The following is a 7,458-nucleotide window of genomic DNA, read 5'->3' as shown; positions in this document are numbered from 1 at the left end:
TTTGAACTAAATTTTTGTACACAAGTATTATAGTATCATCTGGATTAGATGCTATAAGTTAAACATGTAAATATAGTTATTGGATATGTGGGATTTTTGGAAATATATACAAGTATAAAATATGTATAAGGTGATTTTTTGTTTTTAAAAAAGAAACAGTGATTTATTATTTCTGCCTTTTTTTTTATTTTTTTTTTAGTTTTGCACTTACCATGTTTAGCATATAAATAAATAAACTATATATTTCTCTTATTATGTTAAATAGTTTGTTCTATATAATTAAAAAAAAATGTAATTTCACCTTCACTAAATATGAAAATTGATAACCATTTATGTAATTATTTTTTCAGACACTGAATTTTATATTAGAATCTATTGAGAATCTACTGCGATAATGTATGAGCAATAAATTATTTTTTTTTTAAATTTAATATTTGTTACAATTTAATTATTATTTTTTTTTTAGTAATTCATTTTCTAATAAAAAAAGTTAAAATAACTAGAGTTGCATTTGAATGTTTTTTTTATAAAAAAAATAGCATTAAAAATTATTTTAATTAATTAATAGGCTAATAAATTGGTAATATTATTATATTTATTTTTATTATTTTTAAATTTATTAATTAGTCAATGTTATTTTTTTATGTAAAGAATTTAAGTAAAATTTTTAATTTTTAATTTTTTTTTGTTCGTACATAAAAAATTAAATATTTAAAATAAATAAAAAATACTAAATATCAAATTATAATAAATACTACATTTTTAGAAGTAAATTTAATAATTTATTATATTTTTTATGTATATTTATTAATCTTTTAAGACATTGTGGCAACTAAAAAATACTTTAAAAAAAAAAGATTACAATTGCCCAAAAAGAGAGCTTGTGCCCATTTGTAAGATAAAATGTATTGTAAATAAATTCAATTTTTTAGGATCAATCTCAGTTGTATAAAGCAATGACTTTGTTTCTTATTCACATGTATCTTTGAACCTTTTTGCAAATTGACACGTGTCTACTAATTAATTCTTAATGTAATGCCCAAATTAATTTCTTATGTAATTTAAATTAATTTATAAATATAATTTTTAAAATTTTTTAATTTTAATTTAGTGTAAAAATGAAATAAGTTTGAAGGAATATGAAATTAAAAATAATTTAGAAAAAATATGTGAAAATTTGGGATCTGAAAGTATTTTTGAAAGAAAAATCAGAAATTGATGGGTCAAAATATAATTTAAGAAAGTTGTACCACGTAGGATGCCCGGTCAGCAGCTCCGACAAATTAGAACGCGCCGCGTGGCAACGGACGCTAATGCGGTGCCACGCAAGAGGCCACGCGGGCGATCCACGTGCCCACGATTGGACAACCCATATCCGCTTTCATGTGCATGGACGGCCCAGATGCGTGCACTCTCTCGACGCGATCGGACGGTCCAGATCTACTTCCTATTTAATCGTGATTGGACGGTTCAGAACAAACGCGATGGACGGCCTTGATTAAAAGAAGACGGGTTTAAATAACCTTCTTCACATCAAATTCTAACCCTAGCCGTCAGACACTCTCGCCGAAGAAGAAGACCCAGCCGCCGCCACCTGCCGCCACGCCGGAGGCACTTCCAACCGCCAAAAAAGGTAAAAACTTCTCCATTTGCTCGGAATTCAATTTTGAACACCTTTATGGCCAAATAGGAGCCAAAGGACCAGCGGGCTGACCAAAAATTGCGGGCAAAGTCCAGCGGCGCCACCGCAGAAAATTTCAAAAATTGTCTCCGATGAGGCCCTTCCCGATTTCCATTATGCGAAATTTTTTTACAATTGTGATCACCGTTTTCTTCTCTACATGTTGATCGAAGCAAAATACCCAACCGTAAAAGTTAGATGGTGGAGCCGCCGCACCAGGGAGCCCCACCATCGGTGAGTTTCAATTTTTTTTTTCGGCCAACCGAGACCCATTAACGTGTTTCTCAGAGGGATTAATGCAAAACTGGCCGAAAATAGCCAATCCAAGCAAGCCGTCGTGGGAACATGGTGGAGCAGCAGTGCCGGAATTCCAAAATTGGCCAAAAAGAGGTCCTGACACAGTTTTTGGATTTTTTGTGATATTTATAGGTACTTGTAGTGCGTTTTAATCCCCCAAAAAAATTTAGTGAATCCGGAGATCAATGGTAGGCGCAATCAACAAGTTTTATTTTTCGGACATTGAATTGAGTAAGAATTTTTTATCATATTATCTGATATAGAATTGAAGTCAAATTAACAATAATACAGTATTTTGTACAATTTAAAAAATATCCATAATTAATTACGGGTTACTAATGGAACCAGAACCAGAAATTATCTACTGTTGTTTCTGTTGATTATTTTTACGGTTTGAATGCATGATAGTATTTGATTAATCGATTTCATAGCTTTAAATGTATGTATTGGTTGTTTTATATATTTACGATTAAATTAAAAAAAATAGAGATTAAAGAAAAATGAAAAATTGTATGACTAAGTGAATGAATAAAACGACAGCTTTACTGGATATACTGGGAGTTGGTAGACAGACCGGGTATATAGAAAACCCTACCGCGAACGTTACTTCATACCGGACGGGATATCAAGTTTTAATAATTTGGTACTCATACCGGACGGAGTATGAGAAAGGCCCGTTTCACCCTCATAATGGACGGAATATTGAGGTTTAATAGTTTGGCATTCATATGGGACGAAGTATGAGAACGACCCGTTAATTTGAAATATTAAAGGAAAGGATTCACGCGTTGTAGGGACATCCCTATGAACCCACATGGATACCAGTAGGCTGATAAAAAGATAAAATTGTTGTTCAAATCGATTACATATGAAATCATGATCTGTGTTATGTTATTATCTCTATAAGTTGTTTTGTAAATTTTACTACGGTAAGTAGATGGTAAAAAATTTTATTTAAGATAAATGAATTTGTTTAATTAAGAGATTCATTAGTTATTTTTTATTTTTCTACCAACATTTATTTTTGTGTCGATGAGTAGCATGATATTCTTACTATACTAATGTAACTCATTCTTTATTTAACAATTTTAAATCAAGAAGAATATGATTTAGAGCTCGATCTATAAGAGGGTTGTGAGTAGAATACTAGTTTTATTTATTTTCTGTTTATTTTTTTAATTTTTGTATTTTTTTAAAAAATGATAACTTTCATAACACTATTTAATATTTTAAGTTATTATGTAAGAAATGTAAATCCTAACTAATTATTTCGTTTCCGCATTTAATTTATTATTTATTTCTTTTAAAATTCTGGAGTCATTATATTTAAATATTTTTTAATTATTAATTACGATGTCAAACTTTTATTAATGTCATATATATATATATATATAAATAATTAGAAATTAAAATCATAAACGAACTGGGTGAACATCTTATAATTGATTAAACTTTGCATATTTAAAAATTTAAAATCTTGGATTTGATAGTAAAAAGGTTTGTGGTGGGCTAAAAAAATTAATAATATTTCATATAGACATATTTAGTATTGGGTAAAGTTTGATATATCTCGACCGTCAAATCCATATATATATAGATATAGATATAGATATAGATATAAAGCAAAATGCAAAACGTGGGATGTTATATTTGTTTAGGGAGAATAATCTGAAACCTCCCACATGGGAAAGGAGAGGCACTGCAAAATTGTTTGCAAATTTTATATTTTATTTCCACTCTCTTACATTATATATATATATCACTTTTTGTGCTCTATCTCTGCAAAAAAAAAAAAAAAAAATCCTCTCCAAGGGGTATATATATATATATAGTTAACTAACTATAATTTTGTTTAAAGCAAATTGTTAACTTGTTTGACTAATATAAATATATAATTATTATATAGATATATATATATAAAGTTGCACATATTGCTATATTTTTATTATTATTTTATGATTTATGTATATGAAAAAAATATATATATTTACAATTATAACTATTCAATTATATAAATATTCAATAATAAAAATAATTAGTTGTCGTCATCAATAACCTTCTAATTTACTTTACTTTTACTTGTTTATGTAAAAGTAGGTTTTAATTTCTAACTCCTTAAAAAATGTAATTTTTTAAATTGTATATCATAAAATATAATTTTCTTCAAAATAATTTCAGTATAGATCTGAAAACAACTGAAGATTATATTGTAATTAATAAAGTTATCAATTTTTCTGCTTGTAAATTATTGAATGATAAATTTATAACCTTCCTAAATCAAATTCAAATTTCAACATTGGAATAGTTTTTTTTTTTTTTTTTTTTTAACATAGATGACCCATTTTTTTTTTAACCGAACAGAAAAAGATTTGAGTATTATGAAATATAATTTCACTCGAAAACATTATAATTATTACATTGAAGAAAGTCCATCATTATCATCCTAAAGTTATGTTTGTAATAAATCTAAAAATAATGTAGAATTAATTATTTGTAAATTACAAAAATTATAAAATACTAATTAACTCGTTTTGGATAATCAAACATTGAACAATATAAGTTCATGTGATTTTAACTAGTAAAATTATACAGGTAAAAAGTTAATATTTTTAACCCTAATATAAAATAGTAAATCTACATAATATATATATATATATAGTGTGTGTGTGTGTGTGTATATAATAGAGGAAGAAGATGCTTAGAGGCAATGTTTTAGAAAATGGAGTAATCTTGAACAACAATCCAATTAGAAGCTAAAGATGCTACATCCTACCTAATTGGTCTTGTTGAATAAATTGAAATTCTCAATTTTATTGCATTTAATTTACCAAATTATGGATGTCCTTTTGAACATCACCTGAAAACGACACTAAAATTTTCTTGTTGATTGTCGTTTTATATCACCTGCAGGCTACACCTGGCCTTCTTAATTTTATAATTATTTTTTATTTCCACCCCACCAAAAAAAAAATTTAATTTTATTTATTAAGTTCCCTTCTTGTAATACCATTAATTAATTAATTTTAATGTAATTAAAATAAGTATATAAATATAATTTTTTAATTCTTATTTAATGTAAAAATAAAAAAAATTAAATAGAAAATTAAATTAAAAATAATTTTGAAAAAAATATGTGAAAATTTGTCATGATGTATTTTTGAAAGAAAAATAAAAAATTAGAAGTCAAAACACAATTTAAAAAAATTATATCATGTAGGATGCCCATTCAGCAGCCTCGACGAAGCAGAGCGCGCCGCGTGGCAAAGGACGCTAACACGGTGCTACGCGGAAGGCCATGCTGATGACCCGCGTGTCTAAGATTGGACGGTCCAGATTCGTTCCCGTGTGTCGGACGGTCCGGATCCGTTCCCTCCTCAGACGCAATCGAACAGTCACAATTAATCGCGATGAACGGTGTAAATTCACTTTCTATTTAAACGTGATTGGACAGTGCAAATTAAACACGATAGACGATCCAGATTAAAATGAAACTGATATAAATAACTATATTCACATCAAACGTTAACCCTAGCCGCCAGACCCCCCTGCCAAAGAAGAAGACCCAGTTGCCGGGAAGGGAGCTAACTGTCGTTGCCGCCGCACCGGAGCCACTTCTGACTGGCAAAAGAGGTAAAAAAAAAATTTATTTTCTCGAAATTCGATTTTAAAAACTTCCATGGCCAAATAAGAGTAAAAAAATCGGCTGATTGGTCAGAAACCGCAGGCAAAGCCCGGCGGCAGCGCTGCAGAAAAAAGTAAAAACTGTCTCCGATGAAGCCCTTTTCAATTATCATTTTGTGTAATTTTTCTACCATTGTAATCACCATTCATTTCTCTACAAGTTGACCGAAGCAAAATACTCAAATACGAAGGTGAGCCAGTGGAGCCGTCGCACCGAAAAAATCCGATACTTATAAGTTTTGATTTTTCGACTTTTTTCGACCAATCGATACCCCTTAACATATTTTCTTGCAGGGATTGGTACAAAATCGACCTAATTCGGTAAAAAAGGATCGAAAACAGTTGACCCGAGGCAAACCGCCGCTGCAGGCGGCGGTGCCATCGCCGGAGCACGGCGGAGCTGCCGTGCTGAAATTCTGAAATTGGCCAAAAAGGATTCCGAACACTGATTTTAGATTTTTCGAGATATTTCTAGTACTTGAAGTGCATTTTAATTCGCGAAAGAAAATTCAAGAAACTCGGAGACCGCTAGTAGGTGCAATCAAAAGTTTAAAATTTCGGACATCAATTTGAGTAAGAATCCCTCATCTTATTTTCTGTTATGGAATTGAAGTTTAATTTTAAATAATATAGTATTTTTTAAAACTTAGAAAACATTCATAATTAATTACAGGTTACTAATGGAGCCGGAACCAGTTATTTATTATTGTTTGATATGTTTAACCGATTGTCTGATTTTACAATTTTTGAGTATATAATAATATATTGAAATTCGTATAATGATGCGATTGTATTCCTTTTATGCATGTTTTGCTTATTTATTGTGACTACGGTTGAATTGAGAAATTGGAAATTAAATGTAAATGAAAAATTATTTGATTAAGTGGATAGATGAAACGACAGCCTTACTGGATATTTTAGGAGATTGTGGACGGACCAGATACATAGGAAACCCTACCGTGAACGTTTTCTTATACTGAACGGGATATCGAGATTTGGTAATTTGGCGCTCATACCGGACGGAGTATGTGGACGACCTATTTCACCCTCATACTGGACGAAGTATTAAGGGATTGTATCTTTTCACCTTCATACCGGACGGAGTATATGGACGACTCATTTCACCATCATACCAGAGGGGGTATTGAGGGATGGTATCTTTTGACGCTCATATCGGACGGGGTATGGCGACGATCCATTAATTGAAAATATAAAAAAGAGAGTTTACACGTAGTTGAGACATCCTTATAGACCCCCATGGATACTAGTAGGCTGATAAAAAGGGAAGGTTGTTGTTCCAACTGATCGTATATGAAATTATGATATATATATTATGTTATTGACTCTATATGTTATTTTTGGTAATCTCGTTACGGTAAGTATGCAGTAAATGATTTTATTTATGACAAACAAATTTATTTAAATTAAGAGATCAATTAGTTATTTTTATGATTTTTACCAATCTTTATTTCTGTGTGGGTAAGTAGCGCGATATTTTTATTGGGATAATGTAGTTCACTCTTTCATTAACCATTTCAGATCAAGAGGACCAGCATCCAGAACCCGATCCACAAGAGGATTGCGAGTAGGACGTTGAGTTTGTTTACTTTTAATTTATTTATTTTTTTTATTATTAGTTGTTCTTTTAGAATGTTTATTCCTGTAAACCATATTTGCTATTTTCAGTTATTGTGTAAGGAATGTAAACCCTAATTTATTATTTCGCTTCCGTACTAAATTTATAATTTATTACATTTGGAGTTTTCAGGGTCGTTATACTTCTCTTAACTAATATTGAA

The sequence above is a fragment of the Carica papaya genome, chromosome 8 (genome assembly GCF_054855325.1).
Source record: "Carica papaya isolate Zhongbai chromosome 8, ASM5485532v1, whole genome shotgun sequence".
Lineage (NCBI taxonomy): Eukaryota > Viridiplantae > Streptophyta > Magnoliopsida > Brassicales > Caricaceae > Carica > Carica papaya.
Note: the sequence above shows the minus strand (reverse complement) of the source record.